This window comes from Giraffa tippelskirchi, chromosome 8, assembly GCF_054371585.1.
Source record: "Giraffa tippelskirchi isolate mGirTip1 chromosome 8, T2T-mGirTip1v1.2.pri, whole genome shotgun sequence".
Classification (NCBI taxonomy): domain Eukaryota; kingdom Metazoa; phylum Chordata; class Mammalia; order Artiodactyla; family Giraffidae; genus Giraffa; species Giraffa tippelskirchi.
The window spans coordinates 2,882,788-2,903,962 of record NC_137282.1 but is presented as its reverse complement, the minus strand read 5'-3'; the positions used below and the strand labels follow the sequence as shown (position 1 = coordinate 2,903,962).

Here is a 21,175-nt window from a genome sequence, read left to right as displayed (position 1 = left end):
AAGTTAGCAGCAAAGGTGTTTTTTCAAAGAAAATTTCTTCCCTGCCACCTCTTCCCACACCCAAGGTCTCTTTCAGAGCCTTTCTCACAGTGATCATTCATAAATGGAGAGCAATTCATTCCTAAATGGAGAGCAATTGTTGCCACCTGCCCCAGCCAGTCTTTTCCTCTGGAATGTGGGTACCAAGGAAGCTAGTCTTGAGGTCACTGCAGCCTCTGCCTAGCACAGAGCTCTGCACACAGGAGGCGCGCGTTGCCAACCTCCCGAAAGCAACATCAACACCTGCCTCACAAGGTTATTCTGAGGATGAAATTAAACAACCCACTGGAAGCCCAGGTTCAGACTAGCACTCAATGCAAGCCAGCTGTTATTATCAACATTTAAGAGTGAATAAATGAGGGCAATTAGGGACACTTATTAAAACTGTTCAAAAAGTGGACTGACACAGCTCCACTCCATTTCCTTACTAACTCTCCAGTATGTAGTGTAAAGAATAAAATTATGAGAGCTATGCAGAATACTTATCAACAAGAATATCCAATGTATCATTTTTTAAGTAAAGAATTGCAGTCATAAAGGATAAATGGTGAAACATACAAAGAATATGTAGACATTGAAAACCATTTTCTTAACGAATCTAGGCATTTCCTCAACAATGAGTCTTCATAACATAAACGGCTACCACAATAGACTAGTTTTTCACAAACTGCAGCTGATATTAAACACGAGCCAAGGTCAGAAATTAGCGCTGCATGTGGGAGAGAAAATACAGCCGCCTAGCAACTCACTGCTGCTACACTTCCCCAAGATAAACCCCTGTCCTATATGTAATATTCGACCTCTCTTCTTTCATCAAAGTACTTTCCCCATTACCTCACAGGATTTCTACACAAGAATGATTTAAACACTAAGAATAGTCAAGTTTGTCAATATCTCAATCCCTCTTAATAGCACGTACTCTGTCAACTTCAAATGAAAATAATTCCAGAAAGTGGGAAAATTACTTCCAATTTAGCAATTTCAGGAGTTCATTCACTTATGTCATGATGCTGTAGAATTATCACACTGCATTTTACACTATAAAATTGTTCTAGTCATGTAAACCATCAGTGATGGCTAATTTTATGTATCACATTGACTTAGGTGGGAGGGGGCAGATGTTTGCTCAAATGCTATTCGGAGTGTGCCTGCAAGGGTGTTTGTGAATCCCATGAACATTCGCAGCCCTGGCTGGTAGAGCAGACTGCCTTACCTAATATGGGGGGCTCTCACTCAAACGTGAATAGAATAAAAAGGCTGAGCCCTCCTAGGGTAAGAGGGAACCCCTCCTGCCTGACGGCGTCACCGAAGTCATGAGTCTTCTGCCTTCAACTCCACTGAAACATCGGCTCTTTCTGGCTCCAAAGCCCGCTAGCTTTTGGACTGAAACTCAGACCCTCAGCTTTCCTGGTTCTCAGGCTTTCAGACTCAGGCTAGGCCTGCACTGCTGAGCTCTGCTGGGACCACGGATCTGGGACTTCTCGGCATGTGTGTGTGTGCACGTAGACATGTATGTGTCCTGCGTGTGTGTATGTGTGCAGACATGTATGCATCCTGTGTGTGTGCACGTGCAGACATGTACACATCCTGTGTGTGTACGCGTGCAGACATGTATGCATCCTGTGTATGTGTACGCGTGCAGAAATGTATGCATCCTGCGTGTGTGTGTGCACGTGCAGAAGTGTACACATCCTGTGTGTGTACGCGTGCAGACACATATGCATCCTGTGTGTTGTGTGTACGCACACAGACATGTACACATTCTGTGTGTGTGTGTGCGCGCAGACATGCACGCATCCTGCGTGTGTGTGTACGCGCACAGACATGTACGCATCCTGCATGTGTGTGTGTGTACGCGCACAGATATGTACGCATCCTGCTGGCTTTGTTCCCCTGGATCCACAATGCCCCCCACTTTACAGCCCCCCCACACTGGCCCCAACACTCACCCTCGTACCCCCTGCAGGCCCGTCAGAACGCGAGTTCCAGAGACTCAAGGCGCGCACTTCCCGTCCTGGCTGCCCCGTCTCCTCCGGAATGCTGCTGTGTGCGACGAGGCACAGGTGACACAGGTGTGGCGATGGTAAGGTCTGCTCCTCCAGGGCACTCACCGTTGGAGGACGCACGTGGACCCGGTCAGGGACAGCCTGTTGACACGTGGCTGGCGGGTCAGGATGACTCCGCCACGCAGACATTACTCCGGGGCGTGGGTCTGTGCGACGAGCGGGAGGCCCAGCGTGGGGCTCCCCCGCACGGCTGTCGGGTCTGTGCAGACGCGGGACACGCCCAGCGTGGGGCTCCCCCGCACGGCTGTCGGGTCTGTGCAGACGCGGGACACGCCTAGCGTGGGGCTCCCCTGCAAGGCTATCGAGGCCGCGCCTGGTGTGCACCTCGGGGCTGGAGAGGGGCTGGAACCAAGCTCGGGGCCGTGGGAAGCCTCAGCCAGGTGAGGGTCAGAAAGCTCCCTCTCGTGGCGCTGCCCCCCCCCCCCCGGTCCACTGCCCCTCCGCCTGGATGTGGAAGACCGGGGGCAGGGGAGCCCACTAGATAGAAGGTTCCCTAGCTTGTTCCCCGGAGGGGAAGTGGCAGAAAAGGCGAGGGGTCCTGACCGCAGAGTGGGGGCCCAGCAGGAAGGACCGCTCTAGCCTCTGCTGCTGGCAGTTACCCGGCCGGACGAGCAGGAGCCACCACGCCAGCACCAGGAGAGGCCCCTTCCGGAGCCCCAGCCATACCGAAGGGGCTCCACACGGAGACCCCACCTGGTTCCTGGGATTCCCATGGCCCTGTCTCATGACTCCTGACTCTACGAGGGCCCGAGAAAACACGCTGTTCACTTATAAGGCAGGTTAGAGGGTGCACCCCCACCCTCCAACAGGACCCTCGCCATGTTAAGCTACACACGCGTTCCTTCATCTACGATTTCTCTCTCCAACCGTGTCCACCGACATGGGCTTTCGGCTTTCTGCCCACGGAGCGCTCTAGCGTCGCTACAATCTACCTTAGCCACTGCTGGAATACTGCTGCCTGGCGCCCGGGACAAATGACACTCTCTAATGAAGTCTTCTGCAGGGTAGTGAGCATTTCCCCCTCTGTCCTGTGCCCCTCACCCAGCCCCGAAATCCTTTCCCTTTGGAGGGTGAGCTCTGATCTGGGCAGGCGGGCCCTCTCCAGTACCATCTCTGAGCATCATCAGTATTTTTTATTTCAATGTGTCCCCAAAGGCACCGTGGCCCCTAAGGCCTTTGATCTTTCACTTAACTCTCCCTGCCAACCTTAAGTGGGTTTCCCCGGCATGGCCCACCCGACACCAACGCCCTGTAAGAGAGGAGCACACCAGCTTCCTCGGTAGAGTCTCCTGGGCCTCTGCACACACGCCTCCCTGGATGAGGACGCCCCAGGGCCCAGGGAGCTGCCCTGGGCAACAGCAGAGTCAGCCACCAGGAGGAGAGTGGAAGGAAGCACTCGCATTTTCACCAGGGTGCCGGCTGCTGCGTTGCTCTCCAGCCTATTCCCTCTTCCCCGCTGGCTCGCCTAACTCCCACTCTGAAGACAGCTCCATCTCCAGGGTTAGCAGAGCGCCGCTCTGGGACCAGTCACCTTTCCAGGCGGGTCACCGCTCTGACTGGCCCCCGGCCTTCACCCCCCTTTCCTAGACCTCATCCGCATGTGCGCGGTGCTGCGTGACTGGGGAGGGTGGGCAGTGGCGGGGCCCGCACCTCTTGGAGGGCTGGTCTGTCGGCCGCCATCTGCAGGGTGACCTGAGCCCCAGCCCCTCCAGGCCCGTCACCCGCGCCCCAGATGCATGCATGCAACAGCCTCCCCCCCCCGTCGTCGCTCTGCATTTCACCTTCTCTCTCCTTCCTCGATAGTTCCCTCCCCCAGGCGTGTAAATGGCCTCAAGCCTCCCCCAGTCCTTATACAAAATTCCTCCTTCAACCCCGGGTCTCTCCTTCTCCCCAGGACAGCGTGTGCGGACAAGCGCAGGCTACACAAGGAGCCGCCAGTTCCCCGCCCTGCGCTCCTTCCTAGGCCCAGAGCACTGCGGTTTACTACTCCCCTGATGCTGCCCCTGCAGCGCAGTGGACACGTCAGTCCTTCTCTGACATGGCACTTCTCTGCCCATTCCACAGCCCTGAAAAACGCTTTCTTACCGGAAATTCAGCTTCTTGGCTTCCATGACAGCTCCCTTGTCTGAGATAATTACTCACTCAACTGCAAGCTTAATAAAATGAACAACTGTCACTATGTTTCTTGTTTATACTTCTCAGTTTTCAAAACAGAGATGTTAACCAGGATCTGCTCACTTGAAGTATACACAAAGTATATTCTGAAGTACACACAAAGACGGGGATTAAGTGGCAAATATGCAGCCATCTATTTCATTCCTCTCAGTATTCCCGATCAAAAAAAAAAAATTTACTGAACTCCAGTTGCTTTACAATGTTGTGTTATTTTCCACTGCACAGCCAAGTGAATCAGTAATACACACACATATGTCCCCCCGTTTCAGAGTTCCTTCCCCTTTAGGTCCTCACGGAGCGCTGCAGAGTCCCTGGCTGCGCAGCGGGTCCTCATCGGTTCCCTGTTTCACACAGCGCATCAGCAGTGAATGTGCCTCAACCCCAACCTCCCAGGTCATCCCACCTCCACTTCCCCCCTTGGTAACCAGAAGGTTGTTTTCTACGTCCGTGACTCTTTCTGCTTTGCAGGTAAGTTCACCTGTACCATTTCTCTAGGCTCCACATACAAGCAACATCATATGCTGTTTCTCTCTTTCTGATGTACTTCACCCTGTATCCAATCGGCAGGTCCATCCATGTTGCCGCGAGGGGCATCATTCCATCCTCCCTATGGCTGAGTGATACTCCGCTGTACATGTGTACCGCTTCTTGATCCCCTCCTCCGCCAAGACACATTTAGGCTGCTTCCATGCCCCAGCTACTGTGAATAACACGGCTAGCACGCATCCTTCCAAATTATAGATTTTTCACGATATGTACCCAGGAGTCGGATCATATAATAGCTCTATTTTAGCTTTTTAAGGAACCTCCATACTGTTCACAATAACGTCTATACCAATTTACATTCCCACCAACAGGGAAGGAGGGTTTCTTTCCTCCACGCCCTCTCTAGCGTTTATCGTTTGTAGATGTTTTGATGATGGTCACTCTAACTGGCAATACCTCACTGTACTTTGATTTGCATTTCTCTAATAATTAGGGCTTCCCAGCTGGCACCGTGGTAAAAAATCCATCTGCCAATGCAGGAAACGCGGGTTCGATCCCTGGGTTGGGAAGATCCCCTAGAGTAGGAAATGGCAACTCACTCCAGTATTCTTGCCTGGAAAATTCTATGGACAGAGGAGCCTGGCAGGTACAATCCATGGGGTTGCAAAGAGTTGGACATGACTGAGCATGCACATACACAATAATTAATGATGTTGAACATCTTTTCATGCTTTTTTGGCCATACACATGTCTTCTTTGGAGAAATGTCTATTTAGATCTTCCACCCATTTTTGATTGGGTTGTTTGTTTCTTTGACACTGAGCTGCATGAGCTGTTCGTATACTCTGCAGATTAATCCCTTATCTGTTGCTTTGTTTGCAAGTATCTTCTTCCATTCTGAGGGAGTAGGCTGGATTTTACTCATGGATCAAGCCACTCCACGCATGTGTGAAAGTTGCTCAGTCATGTCTGACTCTTTGCAGCCCCATGGACTACACAGTCCATGGAACTCTCCAGGCCAGAATACTGGAGTGGGTTGCCTTTCCCTTCTCCTGGGGATCTTCCCAACCCAGGGGTCAAACTCCGGTCTCACCCACTGCACGTTGATTCTTTACCAGCTGAGCCACAGGGAAGCCCAAGAACACTGGAGTGGGTAGTCTATCCCTTCTCCAGGGGATCTTCCCAATCTAGGAATTGAACCAGGGTCTCCTGCATTACAGGAGGATTCTTTACCAGCTGAGCTATCAGGGAAGTGGTCCATATCAACATGGTATCTCACTGCCCAGATCATGCTTGGGCATTCTGGCCTCATGGTTTGTTGTAGGATTAAAAAAAACAAACAATCCTATTAAACCCATCACCAATATACTATAGGTGGTGTTATGAAGAAATCATTTCCAGCATCTGATCCCAGTGAGTCTCCTTTGGAGGCTCCCACAAAGGGGCTCTATTTGAGGATTACGTCCTAAGAAAAAGATTTTAGATGGTATTCTCCCATACCCCATTCACCATTTCCACTTTTTTTTTTTTCTTTCGCTATAGGAAATTTAGAGTCAAATTCATGGTTTAGTCCCAAGAATTGTGGGACTTGAAGACATGAACATTCAATGTTTCCTTCTTCTTCCTCTACCCCTACTGATTCTGTAGAGACTGGGAGCAAAGGTTAGACTTCTGAGGTCAGCATTCTACCTCCATCTCCCAGAATGTTAAATGTCGGCAAGTTACTCAATTCCTGTAAGTGTAGCTTTCTCAAGTGCAAAACACAGATAACAGCAGTCCGCACATCACACGGGTGGTGTGGGAAACAAGCCCCCAGCTCACAGTCAGCACCCGGTAAATGCTGACTATGCTACTGTTGTTGTTGCTGTTGCTGTTATTCACCGCAAATCCTCTGTGCAGAGACAGGAGGTCAGATGTACAAATAAACTGTAGTCTGGCTTGCCCAATCTAGAGGCTTGTTACTGAAGAAGAAAACAAACAGAACAGGGAGGTGGGAGGTTTAAGCCTATCTATTCTAAGTTATTATTGATCTGTGCTGTTTCACCCAAACTTTAATAGAAAAAGGATTAAATACACTACTACTTTGGTATTGTTTATATATATATATAATTTTAAAATATATCTCTATATATTTTAAAAGCTTACCCTGAGTCCTAAATCTCTGGACCAAACTTTATAATATTAGTATAAAGTCAAGTCTTTTAGTGCTCCTTTTAAGTCTTTATCAAAATACTATAAAAATCAATATGACTGAAATGGTCTTTTGCTAAGGCAATTACAGGACTTAAAATTGAACAAAGCTGTGTTCCAAACACCCTTTTAAACATATACCTCACATATCATTACAGCTCTCAAACAAAAGACCCCTTCCCAACTATCAACTTTTTAAAAGACAAGCATCCTCCACTATGTTGAGATGACCCTATTAGCATGTTCCAAAAAGAGACTCAAGAAGCAGCTGAATCTGTTAGCCTATTACTGTCAGAACAGCCAAATATCAATTACCCCAAAGCCAATACCACCACTGTAACTGGCAGATGCTCCTCGGAAATTTGATTCCACATGTTAATTCATTTACTTAAGAAGCTGAACTTAAACACAGAAAAGATCTTTGCGTAAATGGTATCTTTCTATCTGGCTCTCATCAACATTAAACATTAGACTTTACGAACTAGCCTGAGGAAAATGAGTAAAAGATGGAAAGACGGAAGACCACAGTTTGCTCACCTAGCTCAATCAGATGTCAGAACACCCCAGCTGTCCCAGTGTCTCAGGATGTGTGGTGCCAGCAGACTGCTGCATCCCAACCACACGTCTCCTCTCCCCACAAGTCAACTATCTCTGCTCCCATCCTCATCGCAGAAGGGGAGACACTAAGCCAGGAGGTACATCTCTGTTTCACAACACCTACATCACACCTGCTTTTACTCATCAGAAGGAAGTTCTTGTCCTCTGTATACTTAGAAAACAAGCTAGCACAACTCTTAAGAGTTTTATGTTTTTCTCAGACTAAAGACTTCATAAAGTGAAATGCAAAACTACGCTAAGGTTCAAACAGTATGACCATCCTGGTGGTTTTCTAAAGATGTGAAAATGTTTGAGTTCTTTCATCTGTATGTATAAGAATTGACTTTTTTAAAAAAAGGTCATATTTCATATACGATAAATTGCTACAATTTACTGGGACTCAGTATTTGGTTTCTAGTAAGCAATGTAAGGGTGTTGTAGAATCCTTTAAAAACTTTAGAAATTATTGTTCAAAGTCCCTTCTAAAGTATGATATTAGAAAAGGCTTCTGTCTGTGTAGAAGTTAAGGCAAACCACCAAGTTGGGGATATTGCTTTTTTAATTAAAACTATACTATGAAATTGTTGGCACAGACAACAATTTGATACAGGCTTATAATTTACAACTGTTTTCTAAATCTTTTTTGTTTGTTTTCTAATTCTTAAAAAAAAGAGCATTATAAACATACGTAATATGTGGATTAAATAATAGTGTCTTCAAATTTTAAAATATACCCATTGAGTTTACCATATGTATAATGATTCATTAAACAAAACAAGGGCTTCAAAACAAAACAGGACTAATAGAGCAGAAACCGCCTTCATAAGTCAGATGCTTTCAAGGATACAAATTCTATTCCAAATGACATCAAGGAAAGAATAACATTTTAATTAAAAAAAATTTTTTTTTACTTTTGTGCAACAGTGAATTGTTTTTGATAAAGAAATTTAAATTCTCCTTCAATCTCTGTGTCCTCTGGGCCCTAGTTCTCTTCTCGTTTTGACAACTTGTTTCTACAAAAAGAAGTCTAGGGAATACTTTTGAAAGAAAAGAGAATTCAAAGCAAGTACTATCTTTAATGAATGTAAGTTGGATTTTGCAATCTATCCATCTAGTTCCATATATTTTTTTACCTGTAACTCTTGTTGATACTATAAAGCAGAAAAAGGTAAACAAAATCAGTGAATTTTATTTCTGAATTAGTAAAGTTCTCTAGACCACTTTATCCTGAAATCTTTCACAGAAATCTTCCCTTTAAGAAACTGGATCACCATGAGTCTCTTCAAATATGCTAGATCATTCAACAAGCAATTTCCACAGGGTAGCTATGATGTAAGGTAATTTTTCTACATGTAACCATACACACGCAATAAGTTTTGGTCATCAAATTCTACTCTAAAAAAACATTTCAGCATTTGAGTGATTTTTTTTTTATAATACTGTTCTTTCATGAGAAGAAATAATACAGTAACAATGCAACATTTTCACTAACTATTTAGAGAAAAGGGAAAAAAACTAATATCTTAGAAAACCATACCTCCAAAATAACTTAAATATTACTTTACAAAAATGAGCAGATCTTGGGATCATATGTGAATACACACACACACTTACAAGTATCAACAAGTAGACAGTGTGCGCACACACACACACAGACCCCTCAGACAGTGATCTAGTGATCTAGAGCCTCGTGTTCTCAGGAGAGAGGAGATGGCCCTTCAGGGGGCCAGCCATTACTCATAAAACCCCACAGAGGTACTGGTTGGTAACACTCATGTTCTACATATTTCCCATAATTTAAAGTGCCTTTTCATGACTTTCTACCCACTGCAACGCTCATTTTAAAAACAGATGTCAAATGCAAATCAAAACTACAATGAGGTATCATCTCACACTGGGCAGAATGGCCATCATCAAATAGTCTACGGACAATAGCTAGGGCATGGAAGCAACCTTGATGTCCATCAGCAGATGAATGGATAAGGAAATTGTGGTACACATACACAATGGAATATTACTCAGCTATAAAAAGGAATGCATTTGAATCAGTTCTAATAAAGTGGATGAGCCTGGCACCTATATACAGAGTGAAGTAAGTCAGAAAGAGAAAGACAAACACTGCATATTAACACACACATATGGGATCTAGAAAGATGGTACCAATGATCCTATGTCCAAATAGAGCAGCAAAGGAGACACAGATGTAAAGAACAGACTTTAGGACACAGCAGGAGAAGGAGACGGTGGGATGACTGGAGAGAAGAGCACCGATGGGAGTTTGACGTCTGATGGAAGGACCGCAAAGCAGGTGCTCCGTGACCACCTGAGGGCTGGGGTGGGGAGGGCTCACAGGTCTGCCTGCACCGGCTCACGGGGATGTAAGTCAGAGGCCATCACAATACTGTCAGGTGATCATCTTCCAATTAAAATCAATCAATTCATTAAAAAAAACAAAAAACAGACGTCAGAAGTCCTCCTGCAAGGCCGTGAAGACCCGCTGGCTCCGCAGCCCTTCCCGGAGGCGCCCCGGCTCTCGGCCTGGAGCCTACTGGGGGCGGCTGAGCCCCCGACGCCCAGCGCTGGGCGGCCGCGGGACTCCAGAGTGGATGGCGGGGGCCGCTCCCCGGGAGAGATGGCGCCGCGGGAGGGAGGCCACGCAGGGAGGGCGGCGGCCGTGCTGGCCTCTGGACGCCCCGGGAGAGAGGACGCGTGTGGCCTCAGTCAAACGCAGGCAGAACAAGCCTGTCAGATGGCACGCCTGTCTGCTGAGACCCTGAGCGAGCCCCCTGGAGTGGAAGGATGTGTCAGCTGTGACAAAGGGGCCCCCGGCCGGGGCCTGGCAGTGTGGGAGTGCACGAAGATCTCCAGCTAAAGCTGCTCTAAAAATAAGGCGCGTTCAAACATAATCTGCAGGCACTAACACCCCCCAGACTTCACTTGTATTAAAATGGCGCCTTAAAGTTGCCAAAGATTTTCCATATTTCAGGGTAAGTCTTTTACTGCGTATGTCAAAACATCATGGCAAATACCTTATCCTCACAGGAGGTTAGATCCATTTTTAGAAGACCACCACCAAAAGATATGTGATTGTTAAAATCAACATAAGGATCTAGGTTTTGGTAGCTTTACTGTCATTATTAATAAAAAATACTGTAGAAAGGCAAAGTTCTTTAAAAATAGCCATGCAAAAGCAGTACATTAACAGGTGACTTTTTTTGATCGACCATGAATCAGCTTGAGTTGTTTTCCTCCTTTTTACTATCACTACTCACCGCACTCACAGCAAGATCATCCCCAGGGCCCTGACCCATCCCCTCTCACGCCCCAGTCCACGCTGTGGTCACATCTCCCCCTTCCGTCCTGCCCGTCATCATCTCTGCTCCCCCGATGCAGCATCTACCTCTCCGCCCCTGCCTCCTACTCACACGTCAGTCCCCTGCCTTATCTGCAGGGTGTTCAATTACACGCTCTAATCTCTCACGTCCAGTTGCCACCCTGTCCTGCGACACCCCATCAGTCCCTGTGCTGGGCTCAGCCTCCTTTATCAGCATAATTAACGCATAATTTACAGAGCAATCACATGGTTATATATGTACTGTCAGCTCTTCTCATTAACCTTTTCTTTTTAAATCCATTTCTAACGCTCATTTCTCCTAGGAAGTGATTTCCGTTTTTAATGGCAGTGGCTGAACACATGAGAGCAGCACATCTGAATAAAAAAAGCAAAAACACAGAACATAAGCAGTTACATCAGGGGTGGGTTTCTTCCTGATTATTAACCTTATAGTCCTGCAGGGTGAAGAAAGATGGGGTGCATGGCAGTTTGTATACTACACATTTTCTACAAAATACTGAGACTTTCTCCAAATTAAAAACAGAGATGAAAGTGACAGGGACATGTTTAATACTAGATACTGAGTATTTTTTGGTTTCAATGTACCTTGAAGCTAAAAACAAAAAGTAAGACGCCAGAAGAGAGTCCTAACTCATGAAACTTTCCTTCCCTTTAGCAAGGTGAGGCATGCAGCTAAGCAGCAGCGCTTTGCTGTCCGGAACCTTCCTCGGGAGCCAGGCCCTCAGACAGGAATGGGAGCACCAGAGCTGGGCTCGCCGCCGGGGCAGGGGGCAGGGCGGGGCATCCCGCGCCGACCGAGAAGAGCTGGGTGGGCACGGTCGCCAAGATGGGTCTTGGCCAGAGCCGGGTGCAGTGGTGTCACTGCGTCCACCCCACTGAGATGACAATGAGACCAGGAGTCACTCTGGCCCGGCCTCTCCTGAAAGATGGAGAGCCACAGAGGAGCCGTGGCTCAGGACTGACCAACAGTTCTCCCACAGCCGGTCCACCTGAAGGAAAGGCCCATCCAAACACCCAGCCCCCAAACACCTGAGGGCAAACAAATAACTAACTTGCTGCCACTTTGTACTTGATTCACAGCTGCCAGGTAAATAGATTTTTACTCTTTTGTAAGTGCCTGATGTTCTATCAAAACACGCAGATGCATTAGCAGAACTGAAATAAACTGCCTATTACTCAGGCTAGACCAGATGCCATGCTAGCAACCTCTGGAGGAATAAAGTGGACGTGGACCATAATAAGGAGAAAGAGATTTTGGGGTGGTGTCAGAGTCTGAGTGTGTGTGTGTGTTTATATGTACGAGCCTTAGAACAAGTATTTAAAGAGTCTAAGTAAACAACTAAATATCAAAGCAATATCTAATGCCCTGCATTAAAAAGTAGAAAGAACTCAGATCAAAACAGGCAGCCAGGCACTGACCTAATTTAATAATAACATTATTATGAAGAATTTACATACGCCACTAATTTCAAAAGGAGTTTATTAACTGCTTTAAAAGAAATTGACATTAACCTCAATAAATCATACTTTTCTCACTTTTCGGAGTTTGTAGCCAAGAACTAAAATGCTCTTGGATAAAATAACATATCCTTCAGGAATATAGTTTAAACTAACTTGTTTCTTGCCCAAGAAGTTATTTTAGTGTATATTACTAATAAAAATGCACAGAGGCACATACATCCAGTTATGGAACATCTTTTAAAATAAAAGACTAATAAAATCAGTAATATAAGTGTCCAAGCATTCAAAATGAGATATTTAAATAGCCAAAATAAACAATTAAATCATATTAATTAGAAATTATTATAAATGTAATCCTATTCATTTTAGCAAAGTCTTTACTTTGTGGCTCAGCTGGTAAAGACTCTGCCCGCAAAGTGGGAGACCTGGGTTCGATCCCTGGGTTGGGAAGATCCCCTGGAGAAGGGAACGGCTCCCCACTCTAGTATTCTGGCCTGGAGAATTCCATGGACTGTACAGACCGTGGGGTCGCAAAGAGTCAGACACGACTGAGCACCTTTCACTTAGCATACATACTGCAAGTACGCATATATGAACACAACTTTGTAATCTGAAATTTACAAGAACAAAAGAAAACTCAGGTGGCATGAGTCCCATGCCAGTTTTGTTCCTAAGAGCAGACAAACAGAAGGACGTCTGCCGCTGCCTCACTGGGTGAGGATGGGCAGTGTCTCGGGCTTTTCCTGAATTAACTTCTAAGCCTGGTCGGGGAAAGTGAGCTCAGTAACACGTGCTCTCAGAAGCCACCGTGCTTCAGTGTCTCATCCGCAGCGCCTGGGAAACTCACCCAACGCTAAAACAGTTTAGATTAAAAGAAGCTAAGTCTGCTGAAAATGAAGACAAAGACCCTATTTGTGACAAAAAAGCAAAGGATTCAGAAGCTCAAACTTCTGTGAGACAGAAAAAGGAGAGCTCCTAGACCTACCCACCACTTCCCACCAAGACTGTATCCATCATTTGGGAACGTCATTTCTCCCTATTGTAGCTCTTTCTATATCTGTATTTCTCAATTCTCTTTAGTTGCCTCACTGAATTCCTGAATTTTTGCTTTCTGCTCATACAGCGTATCATTAATAAATAGGAAATTTTTACCTTTTGAACTGTGCTGTTTTAAAATTAAATAAAAGCCACCGCTTAAATTGTCCTTCACCGTCTCCCGACAAACTGCTTTAGGTGTGTGGAAGTTGGCCAAGTCATGTGAGATCACAAACCACCTAGGTGGCCCTGGCTTAACCCTCTCATCACCAAACTTCTTTTAAACGTGGTCGTACGTTTACTGACATATGATGCACATGCAAAAATGCCTTAAAGAAACCAACAGAGCCGCCCGAATCCCTTTAAAAAGAATCCCTTTAACAGTCTGGCTACCTCTGCCTGTTCAGACTGCTCTTCTCGCTCCCACCTGCCCCTAACTGCCACTCACCCCCCAAGCCAGGCTCACATACAGCCTCCTGCAGCAAGTCCTCCCTGGTCACTCTTCCAGCTGCCTTCCCCCCATGTAGTCCTACAACATCTGATGGTTTCCTTTAGAACAACAAACACCACACTGTCTGGAATCAGGATTTTGTGAAAGGAATTTTAACAAAGCCCCTCAAAACCTTGATGAACAAATTTAAACCAATATACTGGATTTTAGTTAATTCTCGTTCCCCACACTGGACTACATGTTCCCTGAGAACAGAACCACCTTCATCTCTGTATACTAAGTCCCCTGCACAGACTAGCAGGGGCTAGCTTCTCAAATACTGGCTACCAACTCTCCTTTCATTGGCCCCATGCACCTACTTATTTACAACTCCAGAAACACACGGCAACCTGGATGTCCCTTAAACCTGAGATATTTCTGTGCCTTCACTCATGTTATTCCCTGTACCTTCCTTTTATTTATTTCATGGATCCTCTGCCGCCTTCCAAAGATCCATGAAAAAAATACTGCTTATTTCATGACGTTTTATCATCCTCCAAGGCTCACAGCCTGTCATAACCTTTGGGAAGTCTTCCCCGCATTCCTAAGTCAAAATTCCCTCTTTCCCATGGTTTCAAGTCATCCTTGATGTAAACACTGGTGGAAGCATTTAATGAAGGGTGACTGAGAGCAGGGTCTAATCAGATACAAAGCCCCCATGGAGCTGGGACCACATTCTTCATTCATTCTCACCCCAGATACACGCCTAGGAGAGTTTATAAGCGTTCCACTAAAGTATTTAAATAAATACCTAGCTGACTATTCTCAGCACAATAGTACAGGATGTAAATTAATGGTTCTACCATCAAGATGTGAATAAAAGAAACAGCATCTCTCTTAGACATTTTCAGTGTCTTTAAAAATTCAGTTTATTTCATTAGGAAATATTAACTTTTAATGTTCATCTGATTTTACAAGAATCCAGTATGTAGAAAACTGATTTTCAAGAGTCTTCCCAGAGCACTTAAGTTTCTCTCATGCCAATAACATATTTCTTTTTATTGTAGTTCTATCCCACTAGACTAGCAGTTCCTTGAGAACAAGAACTAGATTGTCTTAAAAATATAAATCTACATTTAATTTTTTAAATTAATATGACACTATTTCAGAGAGGCGATAAGGGAGGAAAGAGAGCATCTGTAACCTCATTACTTGAACACAGATTAATTAATTTATTAGAAATTAAATTTTCTTCTTTCCCTTTCAAATATTTAAAATACATATATTTTATAAACTTATCACTTATGATATATAGTATCATCTACTCCTTTTTACATGCATCTTTTCATATTGTTATATAGTTTGCCCATTTGTTTTTATTGGATACATAACCATCTCAAGGATTAACTTTAGCCATTTCTCTTCACATAACATTGTTTACTTTCACATTTCACTGTTACACATCACAGTTGTTATTTTTAATTATTTTCCATAAGCCCTCGCTTATGTTAAATGACCGAATCAAAGGTTATGAACATTCCTCTCGCTGCTGAAGCACAGCCACCATGTTTTCAGCTAGAGCTGCATCTTCCTCTTAGTTTCATTTTCTATTTAACCCTCGAGCCCATGGGTAAGAAGCATGTGTCATCTCTGCCAGCTCCCACCACCCCACTTCAGAGCCATTCACATGCCATTCACATTCAATAAATGTTCCAGTATTCCTCATCAAGAGATAAAATGTGGAAAATACTACCCATTACTATAATCTTACCAGTGTCTTTATAGGCTATTCAATCAATATGAATACAGAAGTAGAATACACTGTATAATGAAGAACAAGACAAGGCTGCAGATCTGTTCCTGCTATTGTGGGAATATAAATCATATCGTTTGAGAAAATCTGTTTTTGTTGGCACACCAAATTTTAATGTGTGTGGTTAAGTCATACAAATTCTTTTTCTACATACCAAGCCTGCAGAGCTGCAAGCTGGATGGTAGCATGGGATTCATTTTCCTAAGTCTTCAACCTTGGATCTCTGTTACTCACAGGGTTCTATGACCGGGGAGTGAAGGAACTATTGAGTAATTTATTCTAATGCACACCATAACTCACACTGCTGTGTAATTCACAGACACAATCACTTTTATTATAATGACACTTTGGTAGTGGTATTTTTTTTTGTCAGTCATCAACTCTTCAGGAGAAAAATATGTATTTATATATAACTTATAGATTTAAACAACCAAGACATCACCTAGTGAAAAGCAGATGGCTTTACTCCTTTTTTCCAACTTGGGTAACTGTAATTTTATTTTGTTGCAAAAGAACACTCAGTTAGACCAAAAAGCATCTATAATAAAAAACATAATACATGTGTCCCCTTGGATTATAGCACATTTCTGTAGAGTACCTGTCAGTATAATTTGCATTTGAAAAACTATAAAAAACACTTAAAATGACAGCTGTGGAAATTAATCTGGAAATTAATCTGAGTAGTGAGGTTGGCAGCATAGGCTTTATTTTCCTCCAGCGGGTATAACTTTTACCTATAAATATATGAATATAGCTAAAAATGGCTGGTAACCCTACCCTATGTATTTTGGGAGTTGTTTCTCCTAAAATAGAAACAGTCCAGAAAAATTATTAGAATGGCTAGAATCTTTTCTGTTTACCCACAAAACAAAGGAAGAAGATGAAGAAATATTGTTTACATGTATAGATTTTGGCTATACATGTAATGGCTTAAAATGTTAATTCAAAATATAAATTATCATTTTACAAATAATTTACTATTCCCTGTTTAAGGGAATAGTAAAGGCAGTATGACAGGGCTGTCTGCTGTCACCCTGTCTGTTTAATCTGTACGTTGAGCACATCATGAGAAATGCTGGGCTGGATGAGTTACAAGCTGGAATCAAGACAGGCAGGAGAAACACCAACAACCTCAGATGTGCAGGTGATACCACTTGAATGACAGAAAGTGAAGAGGAACTAAAGAGCCTCTTGATGAGGGTGAAGGAGGAGAGTGAAAGAGCCAGCTTAAAACTGAATATTAAAAAAAACTAAGTTCATGGCATCAGCCCCATCACTTCATGGCAAATAGAAGGGGAAGTGCTGGAAGCAGTGACAGAGCTCCTCTCCTTGGGCCCAGAATCACCGCAGACGGTGACGGCAGCCACGGAATCAGAAGATGACTGCTTCTCGGCAGGAAAGCGATGACAAACCTAGACATGGTCTTGAAAAGCAAACACATTATTCTGCTGACAAAGATCCCTACAGTAAAGGCTATGGTCTTCCCAGTGGTCACGTATGGTTGTGAGAGCTGGACAGTTAAGAAGGCAGAAAGCCAAAGAACTGATGCCTTCAAACCGTGCTGCTGGAGAAGACTCCTGAGAGTCCCTTGGTTGCAAGGAGATCAAACCACACAGTCTTAAGGGAAATTAACCCTGAATACTCGTTGGAAAGACTGATGCTGAAGCTGAAGCTCCAGTATTTTGGTCATTTGATGTGAAGAGCCAACTCACTGGAAATGTCCCTGATGCTGGAAAAGATTGAGGGCAGAAGGAGAAGAGGGTGACAGAGGATGAGATGGCTGGATGTCATCACTGATGCAATGGACATGAACTTGGGCAAACTTCAGAAGATGGTAAGGGACAGGGAGGCCTGGTGTGCTGCATTCCATGGGGTCACAAAGAGTTGGACACAACTGGGCTACTGAACAACAACATTTAAGGCAATAAATTTAAGAGGGAAAAGCTCCTTTAAAAGAAAATAAATGTAGAAGGTACATGATTTGCATGAATACATCAACTATTCTTTAAGCTCCTAAGACTGAGTGCCTTTTAAAATTACAGAGAACTAGTTGATAAAATTCAGAGAAGGAAATGGCACCCCACTCCAGTGCTCTTGCCTGGAAAATCCCATGGACAGAGGAGCCTGGTGGGCTGCAGTCCATGTGGTCTCGAAGAGTTGGACACGACTGAGCGACTTCACTTTCACTTTTCACGTTCATGCACTGGAGAAGGAAATGGCAACCCACTCCAGTGTTCTTACCTGGAGAATCCCAGGGACGGAGGAGCCTGGTGGGCTGCCGCCTATGGGGTCGCACAGAGTCAGATACGACTGAAGTGACTTAGCAGCAGCAATTGATAAAATTAACTTACTTGTCAGAGAATTTTCTGACAAAATTGAGAAACAGGATAATGATTTGAATGTATAGGTATGATTTATAATCAATCTACTGCCATAAACGTTATAAGCAGATTATAACAAGAGAGTTTGTGAGACCATTAAAATATAAAATGAATAGCAAGTCCAGAGAACAATGGTTCCTCACCTTTGGGGGGCAGGTGGAGGTCACTGAAATTCTGATAAAAGCCAAGGAAACTTCCCAGGTTCCCAGGTGAACACACAAATAATTTTTCCTATCATTTCAAAGGGGTTCATGAACTCCCTGAAGCTGATACACAGAGGATGGTTTAAAACCTCCAGCCACAGTGAGCTAGAGGAGAAATTTACCCCATCAAAAGCCTAGGTTAAATAAAGTTACTGTAATTAAAATGAACTAGAACTCCAAGCTTCCTTGCAGCCAAAGCAAATATTAATAGAAAGCGCAACAGGCTAAATAATTCTCAATGGCTGACAGAAGGAAATGTGCCAGTCTGTAAGAAAACTTCACTCTGAAACCAGATCTTTGAAGAATCTGTTATGTGAATTCTTATAAAAGGATGGCCGAACATCAGAACAGTGTCACAGGAGATGCAGATGAAGTTAAAAGACTGGTAAGATATTAGGGAACGGCACTAAAATACAGAACCAACCAGCTCTCTGATGCTCTGGTTCGATACACGGTGGAAATGAGGCGATGTCACCACTCTGCAGCCTCGTGTGCATTAGAGCCTCTGACACAAAATGAAAAAATTTTCACTGAGTGTAGACCCAGTCTAGACAGAATATTAAAAAGCAGAGACATTACTTTGCCAACAAAGGTCCGTCTAGTCAAAGCTATGGTTTTTCCAGTGGTCATGGATGGATGTGAGAGCTAGATTATAAAGAAAGCTGAGCGCTGAAGAATAGATGCTTTTGAACTGTGGTGTTGGAGAAGACTCTTGAGAGTCCCTTGAACTGCAAGGAGATCCAACCAGTCCATCCTAAAGGAGATCAGTCCTGGGTGTTCATTGGAACGACTGATGCTGAAGCTGAAACTCTAATACTCTGGCCACCTGATGCGAAGAGCTGACTCACTGGAAAAGACCCTGATGCTGGGAAAGATTGAAGGCAGGAAGAGAAGGGGACGACAGAGGATGAGATGGTTGGATGGCATCTCTGATTCAATGGTCATGAGTTTTGAGCAAGCTCCAGCAGATGGGGAAGGACAGGGAAGCCTGGAGTGCTGCAGTCCATGGGGTCACAAAGAGTCGGACACAACGGAAGGACTGAACGACAACAATAAGACCTAGTCTAGACTCCTAAAAGTAGGCCCTTTCCATACACTGGAGTGGGCATTTGAGACCTTTACAAACGATATAAAAATGTAACAATCAAGAATCAGCACGGAAGACACGTGAAGAGTACAGGAAATGGAGCCAGCCTGAATTTGAACCCTCGCTCATGTACTTAATAGCTGTGTGACTTTCTACCTGTGATTATATCACAGGTTCTCATCTGCAAGGTTGTAATAACAACTATCTTCACTCTCAACAGAGTTGCTGAGAATTAAGTAAGTTAATACATACAAGCTCCCAAACAGGGTCTCTTGACCCACTTGGAACTGTGAAGATTAGACAGGGTTGGCAGGGTCTGACATTTGTATCTTATCAGCTATTACATAATCCTTCAAGAATATATATATTTACAACTTGTTTAACATGACAGGCTGTAGATGTGGGAGATAAATATTGTACATGTGTAGATAAATATGGGCCATAAGTCTGAAATGGTTTAGAAATGTTATGTTGATGAAAAAATAATTAAAAACTGAAAACAAATTAATAGTTTACATTAAAAAAAGAATACATATATTAAAAACTTTAGGTTACTACAGAAGCCTTTTTAACTTAAGCCAGATTTAATTAAAACAATATGATTTTTACTTAATGTAGACATGTACTGTTAAGGTCACTATAAGCCCTAATCTTAGCTAATTTATCTATATCTATCCTGAATCAATCTCTTGCTTCCCACTTTTTCTCTCTGGTCAAAGTTTTAAGGAGTTGGAAAATCTACTCAGTTCAGTTCAGTCGCTCAGTCATGTTCAACTTTTTGCGACCCCACGAACTGCAGCACGCCAGGCTTCCCTGTCCATCACCATGCTCAAACTCATGTCCACTGAGTCGGTGATGCCATCCAACCATCTCATTCCCTGTCATCCCCTTCTCCTCCTGTCTTCAATCTTTCCTAGCATCAGGGAAAATATACTAAGCAGTCTTTAATGAAAACATTAAAATGTTAAAGACTTATTTCTCTATGAGTATCTCACTGAATGTCCAGATTTTTCAAAGCCATTTGTTCTCAAATGCCTCCGTTTGGCTTCAGCTCTGTTGGTAGAGTTAATCTTTAAATCACATAAAATTACAGCAAAATCACACCTTACTCCAGAATTAGATTCTAAAGTCATTGTAAAAGGAAAAAATTGCACACAGTCAAAAAAATTACCTCTGAGTATCTCCTTAAACCAGAAAGAAATGGCAACCCACTCCAGTACTCTTGCCTGGAAAATCCCATGGACAGAGGAGCCTGGTGGGCTACAGTCCAGGGGGTCGCAAAGAGTCAGACACGACTGAGCAACTAAAGGACACCAACTACCTCCTTAAACCGCCCAGTAAGGTGACATCCTTCAGTTGGGCCGGCACAGCCCGCTCTCCTCGAGTGCTGCTGGGTCGCTGTTCACCCTGCTGCTGACGGATGAAGGAAAGAGTGTCTCCCCTCGCACGGAGGGACACGCACGCACCGCCGCCACGGCGGCAAAGGCCCGAACGCCTTCACCTGCTCTCCTCAAGCCACAGTTCCCCCAGCACGCTCTCTTTTCTTCAAGGGAGATTAAGTATCAACACTTGAATTTACCAAAGTTAAACAAGACACAATGATGTGAGATAACGTTTGCACTAAAAATTCTAAAAGTATCAATAGTTCTGATGCCATACAACTTCAATGTTTATAACTTAGTCATATAATGTGGTACTTTTTTTTTTGAGGTTTCCATATACAAACTGGTCAGGAGATGTTTTTGTGCTGAATGTTCTAAACTTTCAATATTCCACTTAGCTGACGGAATTCAGATTCTGAGGAAGAATTTGAAATTTCACCTGATCCCCTTAACCCTTCCTTCAGTCAGGGATTAT

At 44.1% G+C, this 21,175-nt stretch overlaps 1 protein-coding gene across 3 annotated transcripts in view; it reads right to left on the bottom strand.

The window, feature by feature from the left end:
- LOC145517812 (ubiquitin-conjugating enzyme E2 E2) overlaps positions 1-21,175 on the bottom strand; it is a 362,107-nt gene that overhangs the window by 298,624 nt on the left and 42,308 nt on the right. The gene's annotated exons all lie outside the window — the stretch shown is intronic.